The following is a 12,763-nucleotide window of genomic DNA, read 5'->3' on the forward strand; positions in this document are numbered from 1 at the left end:
AAAGAAGATGACGAGCAGTGGAAAGATAGAGATCAAGAAATTTAATGGTCAGAGTTTTGAGTTGTGGAAACTCAAGATGGAGGATTTTTTGGTGGATAAAGATCAGTGGATCGCGGTAGATCCGGGTACTAAACCAATGGGAGTGTCTGATGAAGAATGGAAGAAGTTGGATTGGAAGGAAAAGAGCATAATACGATCGTGTGTCTCAGATTCAGTATTGTTGAATGTATCAGGGGAAGCTATGACGAAGGCTTTGCGGGAAAAGTTAGCGACTTTATACTAATCTAAGTCTCTGGTGAATAAACTGTTCCTACGGAAAAAGTTGTATAACCTGAGAATGAAAGATGGAGACTCGGTGACAGATCATCTGAACGCATTTAATACTGTGGTAAGTCAGTTATCATCTGTTGATATTAAAATTTCAGATGAATATAAGTGCATCATTTTGTTGTGTTCTCTACCAAATTCGTGGGATAGTCTGGTTATTGCAATATGTAGCAATGCAACTGCCTTGTAGTTTGATTAAATAGTCTCATCCTTTCTGATAGAGGAAATGAGATGGAAAAATATGGAGAGCGAGAATGGTGATGCCTTGTTTGGATGAGGATGGTCTTAGAATAGAAACAAAAATAAGTCATCGAGTGGGAGGTCTAAATCTAGAGGGAGATCTAAATCTCCAGGAAAACCTGTAAAGGTGGTGTGCTAGAAATGCGGAAAGGAAGGGCACTACAAAAGGGACTGTAAATCTAAAGCTCCTGATAAAGGAAAGGGATATGATGATGCTCCTTCTGCAGAGGCGAAACCCACCTCAAATGAAGATGTGGATGTGTACTTGGCTTCTTCAAGTACACATGTAGATCACGAGGCATGGTTGATTGACTCAGGTGCATCTTTTCACTTCACTCCTCATATAGAGTGGCTCTGCGAGTATGAGAAATATGATGGTGGTGATGTCTTATTTGGGGATGATAGAAAGGCTAGAATTGTTGTTCGGAGAAAATTTAAGTTGAAGTTGCAAGGTAGAAGGGTTAGAACACTTCCGGGTGTTCGGCATATTCCTGCATTAGCAAGAAGTCCGATTTATGTAAGCAAGCTGGATGATGCAGGTGTAAAAACAGTGTTCGAGAAGGATACTTGCAAGATGGTTTGAGGGGGATTGGTATTGATGTGGGGAGTTCGAATTGGAACTCTGTACAAGCTGCAAGGTAGCACTATTGTTGATGGGTGCAACAATTCTGTGGTTCCTGAAAGTGGAGCAGAAAATCTAGTGGTCTCTGGAGAGAAGACCATGTTGTGGCATCAAAGGCTTGGAAATATTGGAGAGAATGGACTTCAAATAATTCATGGTAAAGGTATGGTAGAAGGTATGAGTAATAGCTCTCTGGGTTTTGATTTCTATGAAAATTGTGTAAATGGGAAGAAGAATCAAGTGAGTTTCCCCTCTGGTGGTAAGAGGGAGAAACAGATATTAGAGCTTGTGCATAGTGATGTGTTTGGACCTATGAAGGTTCCATCACTGGGTAAGTCTGTGTACTATGTATCATTTATGGATGAATTCTCAAGGAATACATGGATATATTTCCTTAAGAAGAAATATGAAGTCTTTGACAAGTTTAAAGAATTTAAGGCTTTGGTGGAAACCAGATAGAGAAGAAGATAAAGGTGCTGAGGATAGATAACGGTGGAGAGTTCTGCAGTAAGGAATTTGAAGAATTCTATAAGAAGTGTGGTATAGAATGGCAAAAGAATAATCCATATACACCTCAGAAAAATGGATTCGCAGAAAGAATGAACAAGACATTGATGGAAAGGGCAAGAAGCATGCTCAGTGGTGTTGGGTTAGGACAGGAATTCTGGGCAGAGTCAGTGGAAACATCATGTTACCTGGTCAATAGATCACCTTCATTAGCGTTAGAGGATAAGACTCCACAAGAGGTATGGACTGGTAAGAAACCCTCTCTTTCACATCTGAGGTATTTTGATGTGATGCATATGTACATGTTCCAAAGGAGAAACGAACCAAGTTGGATAGTAAATTTGAAAAGTGCATCTTTATTGGGTATAAGGATGGTTTAAAGGGTTATAAGCTTTGGAACCCAGTAACAAGGAAGGTTGTGTACAACCGAGATGTGGTGTTTAGAGAGGTGAAAGATGTTATTAAACATTAAGTACAACCAAAAGAACCTGAGAAGATAGAGTTTGAGCTAAAGGAGGAAGAATCAGACTCTATAGCAGAGGAAGAATCAGAAGATGAAGAGCCACAAACTCCGGGTGTGAGAAGATCAGTTCAAGAAAGAAGGAAACTAGAAAGGTATAGTCCATCTGCTTTCTATTCAAATATTTCTTTATCTATTACTGATGATGATCCCATAACTGTGAAGGAAGAAGTAGATTCAGAGGATGGAAAACTCTGGAAAGAGGCCATGGTTGATGAAATGGCATCTTTGCACAAAAATGAGGCTTGGGATCTGGTGGAGTTGCCGACTGGAAGGAAACCCATTGGCAGAAAATGGGTGTTCAAGAAGAAGATAAATTCATAAGGGAAGGTGGAGAAATACAAAGCTCGTTTGGCAGCAAAAGGTTATTCCCAGGTGACGGGAATTGATTTTGGTGATATTTTTTCTCCTTTTGCCAAGGTAGCTTCTATTATATTACTTTTATCTATTGCTGCTACTTTTGATTTTGAGGTAGAATAGATGGATGTGAAGACAACATTTCTTCATGGGGATCTGGAAGAGGAGATCTACATGAAGCAACTTGAAGGCTTTGTGGTGAAGGGTAAGAAATAATTGGTATGCAAGTTAAAGAAGTCTTTGTATGGGTTAAAATAGTCACTAAGGATGTGGTATCAGAAATTTGATGCATTTATACGGGGACTTGGCTTCACCATAAGCAAAGCAGATCACTATGTGTATTTTAAATTAATTGGTGACCGTGTTATTTATTTGGTTGATATGAAATGGGGCTCTTAGGCTTCTTTTCTAACTTACAAGAACATCTCCCACTTCCAAAGCTTGAATATTCCCAAGTCTATTTGATTAACCAATGTGGAATTAAGAAATGCTTGACAATATGGTGTATGCTGATAATTGTTTTTAACTGATTATATGCTTTAAAAATTTTGTTTGTGATGATATGTGAACGTGCTTAAACTGATATAAAAATTCATATAATAATGAATAATGCAACAGTAAAATCTCATAAATAGATTTGTGTAAATACTTTCCTTTAATTGGATGACTTTTGAATGGTCTTTCTTCTTGCATTAAAACTGCACCAATTCCATTTCCTAAGGCATCACATTCCACACTAAAGGTTTTTGTGAAGTCTAGTGTAGCTAATATGGTGCTTGGCACATTGCCTCTTTAAGATGTTCAAAGGCCTTTGTTGCTTCTGGAGTCCATAAAAATGCATCCTTCTTCAATAATGTTGTTAGAACAAACTTGCGATAATACCCTGTAAACCCAAGAAATACTCGCAAATGCTTTATGGATGTGGGGATTTTCCATTCCTTAATGGCTTTAATTTTTCTAGGGTCTACCTTAACACCTTCATGAGATACAATATGACCCAGATATTCCACCTCTTGTACTCCAAAGAAACATTTGGATCTTTTCGCATATAATTGTTTCTCCTCCAATAGTTTGAGCACCCTATCAACATGTTGAACATGATCCTTCCAAGACTTGCTAAAGATTAGTATATCATTAAAAAATACTAACACAAATTTTCTAAGGAAGGGCTTGAAAATGGAATTCATCAAACCTTGAAATGTAGAAGGTGCATTGGTAAGGCCAAAAGGCATGACCAAAAATTCATAATGACCCTCATGAGTTCTAAATGTTGTTTTGAGAATGTATTCAGTGCTCATTATGATTTGATGATATCCTGAACGAAGATCCAACTTGGTGAAGTAAATTTATCCATGCAATACATCCAATAGTTCATCAATGACAGGAATGGGAAATTTATCTTTAATAGTGAGCTTGTTGAGCACCCTATAATCCAGACATATGCACCATGATCCATCCTTCTTGTGCACCAATACTACTGGAGCAAAGAAAGAACTTTTACTAGGTTGAATTATACCAGCATCTATCATTTATGAAACCATATGTTCAATTTCACTCTTTTGGGCATAGGGATATCTGTAAGGCCTAATGTTTGGAGGAACACTTACTAGAATCAAATGAATAACATGATCATGATCACAAATAGGTGGGAGACTATTATGAAACTAGCTCACAAAAAGATAGAAAAGATAGATCAACGCCTTCGAAATAAGCCTCTTCAAGGGGGCAACCTCCTTTACATTACACAAATGAAAAATTCTTGGATTATACCAATGACAAGATCGCCTTTCTATATATAGGAGTCTAAAGGGTCATAATATAATCAGAGCTGACATAATAATAATAATGCGACGTTACAATAATAACAATAGTGGGCTTCTATGGGGAACAATAATAACAATATGGGGACTACATGGGCACAAAAATATAATAAGTGGGGTGTTCTAATAACAATAAGGGGTTATACTAGTAGTATAGGGACCTAACATGCCCCTCTCCTTCAAAAAGTGTTGTCCTTAATGCTTGAGTAGTTCTTGATGCTTCTGTATAAAATTCTTTTCCTTCCATATGGAATCTTCAGCGGGTAAGTTTTTCCTCTTGATGAGATACTCTTATTTTGACATTTCATGATCCTTTTCTTTCTCCTTTTCACAATCAATGTAAAATACTTTCTTCTTAGCACACTTATGACCTTTAATGTATTTTTTATCACAATTGTAACAAAGCCCTTTTGCTCTTTTTTCTTCCAATTGTTGTGGTGTCAACCTTGTAGGTTCTGGAAGGCTAGGAGAAACAAGACTTCCATCTTTATAGTTATGAGGGGTAGACTTCCTTGTTGCCATAATTTTGCTTTCCACTTTTCTTTCCAACCTGAATGCATTCTCCAATGAATCAGGTTCCCAAAGATGAACCTCATGTTGAATGTTATCCTTTAAAGTCCCTATGGAGACATCAATCCTCTGCTTCTCCGGAATATAATTTTCCCTTATATTCAATTTTTGAAAGTCCTCAATGTGCTCTACCATTGAACACTTTTGTTTGAGATTTATCAACTGGCTAAAGAAGGTGTTTCTCTTTGTATCCTCATAATGTGCTATCATTTCCTTCGTGAAAATTGACCACGTAACAAGTGGTTTACAAGAAAAAATCCCTTTATGCCATAAAAATTGATCTAGTTCTAAATAATTAGATGCAATACGTACCTTTTGTAACATTGGTACACAATGTAGATCAAAATATTTCTCCATCTATAGTATCCAATTTACCGGATCCTTGTAATCAAACTTCCTCATCTCACTTTTTCTTGATTTTAGGAGCTCGATCTTGAAAATTTTGTAACTATATAATTTCGGATCTTTAAGTTATGAAATTTCAGCCTGTAATAGCCCTCTGAGTCATCTTTCTAACTCCAGAAGTGTGATCGCAATTTGAATTTTTGAAAAAAGATTTACTTCCAATCTCCCGCGATGACCTAATTATAGAATAGTTCAGTAGAGTGAATTGTACAACGTTCCATGTGTCACTGTTTCAACCTTAGGTTCTCAAAATTATACCCAAAGAAAATACAATCCATCCTATTTCTTTAACTTCTTACGAATTTTCAATTTTATGCTCAGAGAGAACGTTATCACGATTTTCCCAAGGTCATCTGTTTAGGATGTAATTCGGGGGTTTGCAAAAGCCCTAACTTCCTCAGATCATATATCTCTGAAAATATAGTGAGACAAGATCTGAAATTCAGACTCGAGGTTCAGACCGATTTCTTCACAAATGGTTTTTTTTTTTAGCTTCTGAAACTTTGTAGCAAAAACATTATAGCAAAAATTCCATGATGGCCTGTTTTAGATGCAATTCTGGAGCTTGAAAAAACCCTAAATTCCTCAAATCATATCTCCGAAAATATAGCGAGACAAGATCTGACATTCAAACTCAAGGTTCAACAAGATTTTGACTCAAATGGGTTTATTTTTAGCTTCTAAAACGTCGTAGAAATTTTTTTATAACGCAAATGCCACGATGCCCTGTTTGGAGCAGCAAACCCTAGAATCCAAAGCTTTGATACCAAATGTTATGAAACCAGCTCACAAAAAGATAGAAAAGATAGATCAACACCTTAGAAATAAGCCTCTTTGAGGGGGAAACCTCCTTTACATTTCACAAATGAACAATTCTTGGATGATACAAATTACAAGACCTCCTTTTTATATATAGGAGTCTAAGGGGTCATAATATAATCAGAGCTGACATAACAATAATAATGTGAGGGCACAATAATATCAATAATGGGCTTCTATGGGGCACAATAATAACAATATGGGGACTACATGGGCACAAAACTATAATAAGGGGGTTTTACTAATAACAGTAAGGGGTTACACTAGTAGTATATGGACCTAAAAAAGACCTTTGGGAGTCATAAATACCTTGGAATGATTGTCCAAGACTTTTTGGAGATTTGGAGAAATAGATGATTTTGATGTGGGAACCTCTAGCGAACATAATTTTTCAATTACGCCTCGTTATTTCTTTAGAAGCTTTGTCATTCCATTAGAGCTGATTATCTTCCCTGGTTTCCCTGCAATGCCTCTTAATTCAACTTCCTTTCCTTCCAAAGAAAATTGCATGAAAATTTCTTGAAAATCAAAAGTTATTGTACCCAAGGATTATATCCCTTGGACTCCTAGTACAATATTAGCACCACCCATTGGAATGGAAAGAATTGGGTTGTTCAATACATATTCTCCCATGGATAGCTTCACTTTCTAGAGCAATTTATGGTTCCTCCACTTGCAATCATCACTTGACACTCCGGTGCTGGATATAGGAAGAAATTCAATTCCTTGGCTATCTTACAATGAATAAAATTATGGGTATTACCTGAATCAATCAACACTATTACCATTTTCTTCTTGATATATCCTTCTATCTTGATAGTTTAAGGAGTGGTAATTCCAGTCAATGAATTACAAGATATGGTCGGATTCATTTCTTCTTTATCTAGGGTTTGTTCCTGGTGTATATCCGCTTCTTTTGATATTTCTTGTTCCTTTTCTTCCTCCTCTTCACAATCTATGTAAAATAATTTATTCCTAGCACACTTATGACCTTTAGTGTATTTTCTATCACAACTGTAACAAATCCATTTTTCTATTTTTTCTTCCAATTTTTGGGCTGTCAACGTTATAAGTTGTGGAAGGCTAGGGTAAACAACGCTTCCATCCTTATAGTTGTGAGTGGTAGGCTCCCTTGTTGCCATAATTTTTCTTTCCATTTTTCTTGCCAACCTGGATTCCTTCTCCAATGAGTCAAGTTCCCAAAGGCGAACCCATGTTGGATGTTATCCTTTACAGTCCCTATGAACATATCAATCCAAGGCTCCTCTGGAATATCTTCTACCCTTATATTCAATTTTTGGAAGTCCTCAATGTGCTCGATCATTGAACCCTTTTGTTTGAGGTTTATCAATTGGCTAAAAAAAGTGTTGATTTTTGTATCCTCATAATGTGTTATCATTTCTTCCATAAAAATTTCCCAAGTGACAATTTGTTTACGAGAGAAAATTCATTGATATCATACAAACGGATTTGGTTCTAAATATAAAGTTGCAATGCGTACCTTTTGTGTGTTTTGCACATTATGGAGATCGAAATATTTCTCCATCTGTAGTATCTAGGTTACGAGATCCTTGCCATCAAACTTCCTCATATCCATTTTTTGAAAATGGTTGGTCTTCAATCCAACATTTGAGTCTATGAAATCATGATTAACATTTCTTTTGTTCTCAACATGAGTTTCCTTTACTACCCTTTCACCATTAGTAAGCATTTCTTGTAGCAAATTATTCAAATCTATCTTCAAATCTTCCATCTTAGCATCCAGTCCATTCATCTTAGCTTCCATGCCATCTATCTTAGCTTCCATGCCATCCATCTTAACTTGCATGCCATTCATATTATCTTCCACACCATTCATCTTAGCTTCGGTTACCTTTTGTGAGAGTGAAATTTGTTGCACTTGGTCTCGTAATTTTGATATATCATGTTGCATTTATTCCTCTTCTTCATGAGTCATGCTATAGATTTCAGGCTGCTTACTAGGTGTTTAATCTGATGCTCATAGAGAAAGTTATGACGATTTTCCCAAGGTCAACTGTTTGGAATGTAATTTGGGAGTCTGCAAAAACCCTAACTACCTCAGATCATATCTCCAAAACTATATTGATCCAAGATCTACAATTTAGACCCGAGGTTTGGAATGATTGCGGCTCAAATGGGTTTTTTCTTTAGCTTCTTAAACATTACAGATAAAAAGTTATAATGAAAATTCCACGAAGACCTGTTTGGACCAGCGAAACCCTAGAATCCAAAGCTTTGATACCAAATATTATGAAACCAGCTCACAAAAAGATAGAAAAGAAATATCAACACCTTAGAATTCAACCTCTTCGAGGGGGAAACCTCCTTTACATTACACAAATGATCAATTCTTGGATGATACAAATGACACAACCTCCTTTCTATATATAGGAGTCTAAGGGGTCACAATATAATCAAAGCCGACATAACAATAATAATATAAGGGCACAATAATAACAATAGTGGGCTTCTATGGGGCACAATCCTAACAATATGGGGACAATAGGAGCACAAAAATAACAATAAGGGCTACAATGACAATAATAATGGGGGAATCACTAGTTTTATAGGGACCTAATAGGCCGGAAGCTAAAGACTTAAATGGAGCATGGCGCAACAATGGAGCAGTACATGGGACTCAGGAAGATTAATGGATTAGCATGGAGCCCCATTCCTCTACACAAAAAGGGACCACAAATACGGGCACTTACAGCTGATGCAACTCCTACTCCACAGAGGAAGGCCTTCGAGTAGTAAAAGCATAAGTGATGGGAGTCGGCTAAGCAACAAAAGAGGCTATACAGTGAGCCAACTGCAATCTATAACAGAAGCTATTACGAGATGGGCACTAAGACAATTTAATTCTTTGTTAGGCCCCTATACTACTAGTGTAACCCCTTATTGTTATTGGTATAACCCACTTATTATATTGATGTACCCATGTAGTGCCCATATTGTTACTATTGTGCCCCATAGAAGCCCACTATTGTTATTATTGTGCCCTTACATTATTATTGTTATGTCGGCTCTGATTATGTTATGACCCCTTAGACTCCTATATATATAAAGGAGGTCTTTTCATTTGTATCATCCAAGAATTGTTCATTTATGTAATGTAAAGGAGGTTTCCCCCTCGAAGAGGCTGAACTCTAAGGCGTTGATCTATTTTTTCTATCTTTTCTTGAGCTAGTTTCATAACATTCTTCTCTTTGGCTGATATTTATTTTGATGTCCTCCAATCTGCTTTCCTTCCAAGGAGGCATTTAATTATGTAATATTTTTTAGCCACAGAGCCATTTATGACTAATATAGCTAGTCGACCCAACAAATGAATCTAGACCATAGATATTTTGGTTGTAATGAATGTTATTTCTCCCCTCTCCACATAAATAGGGGAAAGAAAGGTTTAGAAATCTATAGAAAACATGAAATGCTATTCCAAACTCTATCTCTTTGTAACACAATTTTATCATAATATCAAGGGAATGGTGGTGATTCCCTCTTTAAGAATTACCGTATGTGTTCCCTCTATTAAAACCCATTTTGTGTTCATATTTCTTCTCTATATTCATGCGATTATAGTTGCTAGAAATAGTTCAAGCTTCCTCATAGATTTATTTGTATTGATATGTGAATGCAAGTGCCTGTAATTATATCACAGATTCACTTGTCTCAATATTTTTTATGCATATACCTGTGTGGACTATTGAAATCATATCTTCAAATCTCCAACACATGAATCATAGCATTCATTTCCTCCTTCATCCATTATTTCTGCTTGTAACTCAAATAAGTATAGAAATCCTTAATGCCTCAAGCTCTATGTGTTAAGTGTAGAAGTCTTGGAAGCCTTATGCTCTATGTGATGGGTTGCTCCTTCCCTTTATCCTCTCTCATCTGCCATGAAAAACATTATTAAGTCGTAAGCCCTTGAAATACTCAGCCTCCATTATTTTATTCCATATTTCTGAGATCTGAACTTGTGAAGAAGTACTAGAAATCCATGTCTTATTTCTTTGGATAAATGAACCAACCCATTTCCTAAAAATATGTATCTATAACACATAAGTGATGTCTCTAGTTTCCTGTAAATCATTTGAGAGACACAAATCTAGATGTGCCCAGGAACTGGTCTTGTAAGCAATCCGAGGTTGTCTCTGGGAGCTACAACATCATTTGGCATCATTGTTGGGGAGCTTATTTAAGGATTTTTCCCTCGGGATACGAAAAATTGATCACCCTTCGTGTAGGTGAGAGAAGTTTGTTTTGATTGCATTCATGTCACCTTGGAGACTCCACACACCCATCATTATCATTCATAACCCTAGCTTTTAACAGGCTTCATACTCGCTTAGATATATCCCAGCAGAAAGCCCCATTTGTATAAGACCCTGAAAAATTAATTTGCAAGAAAATACGGAAAGAGAAAAATACATGTGACTGTGCTACCATCTCACAAGCCTTTGAAGTTCCGTCATCCAGTTCTCAGCCTGTTGCTACTCATTATTCAGGAATTACTCCTAACACCCTGACATACCTTCATTCCCCTCTAAACATTGTGGTCTTGAACCCAGTTCATCAAAACAAATTTAACCCCCCTCCACTAATCCATATGGCTCTTCCAGGATTATTACTAAATAAGTATGCACCTATTGATCTACCTCATCCCTTAAGTGTCATTCCCCAAGATTACCTTAATTTTTTTCCTAGATTCAATGGCGAAGATGAAAACACAACACAGAGACACATAGAAACCTTTTGTGCCTTTGCTGAGAACCTGAATGTGGAATAGTTGGAGGTGATCAGGAGACTTTTTATACAAATTCTTGATGGAGAAGCCAAAAAGTGGTTCAAAGGCCTACCAAATGCCTCGATCGTTACCTGGGAGGAGCTGGAAAATGCTTTCACCCAGATGGGGAGAAATGATCAGGAATCATGAGTACCTCCTCATTGATTTTAATTCCATAAGAAAAAGGTTGAAGGATGATACCTCAGAATTTATCAAAAGATTCAATAAGCTATACAATAACCTTCCAGCTGACATAGAGCCTCCTTCAACTGCAGCTCGTGTGGTTTTCTTGGGGTCCTTTGAGTTTGATGTTGGTTTTACCATGAAAAAAAGGAAGTCTCTCACTCTGGACCAACTTCAGATCGATGCTCTCAAAGTATAAGCAAATCTAAGTTCGGTAGGGAAGTCAAGGGTAAAGTAAGAACCTACTGAACCCAAAAGATGAAAAGGAGAGGCATCCTCCTCTGGTCAAGATAAAGAATCATCATACCCAAAGTGGGACGATCTGAACAAAATCATTAGGATTTTATCACAAAAGGTTGGAAAGCTTGAAATTGAGAACAAGAACATCTCGAGACAAAATTCTCAAGTCAACAACAGAGGCTATAACCCACAATATAGAAGGCCTCCACTCCAACTACTTCCAAGGGAAAGAAAGGAATAACTTGATCAGATCCCTCATCCCTTATACTTGGAAGATGGTCCTGACGAACAATCTTCAAATACACAGGAGATGTAGGGAAATATATATTCTTCTTTTTTCGAGGAAGAACGTGAGAATATGGATCACCAAGAGTCTAGTCATCATAGAGAAGTAGCAATAGATGAGGAAGATATGGATTATTATTGAAAATAGTTTGCAGAGTTCATGCAAAGACATCCCCAACATAAGTATAATATAAGATATTAAAAGAAGAGGTCAAGAGAACCAAAGAAAAAAGAAGGAAATGCTCCCCAAGTTTCTCCTCCTACACTAGGAAAAGGGAAAGGTAAGCTCCATCCTAACCCACCCGAGATAGGAGTCTCTACAAATAAGGAAAGGAATGGCCCTAAGGGACACACATAAAAGGAGGTGTGTATTATGCCTAAAGTTTCCAGTGGGAGGGAGAAAGAATAGAGCCAGGAGATATAGAAAAGGCCCAACCCACATTCAATCTCCATAAGGAGCTGGAAAAGGTAAAAACTCATGTTCCTCTGACTGAGCTTCTAAAACAGCCTAATTACAAAGCCCAATTCTCTCAATTCATGCATCCAGTCACCTCAACACCAACCCACAATAGTTTGAACCTCCAAGAGGAGAGGCCCATGGTTGTTTTCAAGCCACCTATGGAAGAGTTGGACCCTTCTACTACACCTTTCTATGTGAACTTGGTGATCCATGACCTTTTGTTTCATAATTTCATGTTGGATTCTGGGGCCTTACACAACCTCATGCCATTATCAGTACTAGAACATGTGGGTTTGGAGATCACCAAACCATACAAGGACCTATACTCCTTTGACTCCAAGAGAGTCAAATTCTTGGGCATGATAAAAGATATGGTGGTAAACCTAGCTCAGATCCCAGTGAAAAGTGTGCAATGGATATAGTGGTGGCTGATATACCTCCTCGTTTTAGAATGCTCTTATCCAAATCTTGGGGTTCCAAGGTGGGTGGCTCTATCAAGCTATATCTGACTTATGCCACCATTCCCACTTTTGGAGGTGAGCAAAGGAGGTTGTACAGAGAATCCAGGTTTGTGAAAACTATGACTCTAACTAAAGGC

Source organism: Pinus tabuliformis, chromosome 4_2 (assembly GCF_031772625.1).
Source record: "Pinus tabuliformis cultivar Carrire ecotype Pingquan chromosome 4_2, CPIR1, whole genome shotgun sequence".
In the NCBI taxonomy this organism is placed as follows: domain Eukaryota; kingdom Viridiplantae; phylum Streptophyta; class Pinopsida; order Pinales; family Pinaceae; genus Pinus; species Pinus tabuliformis.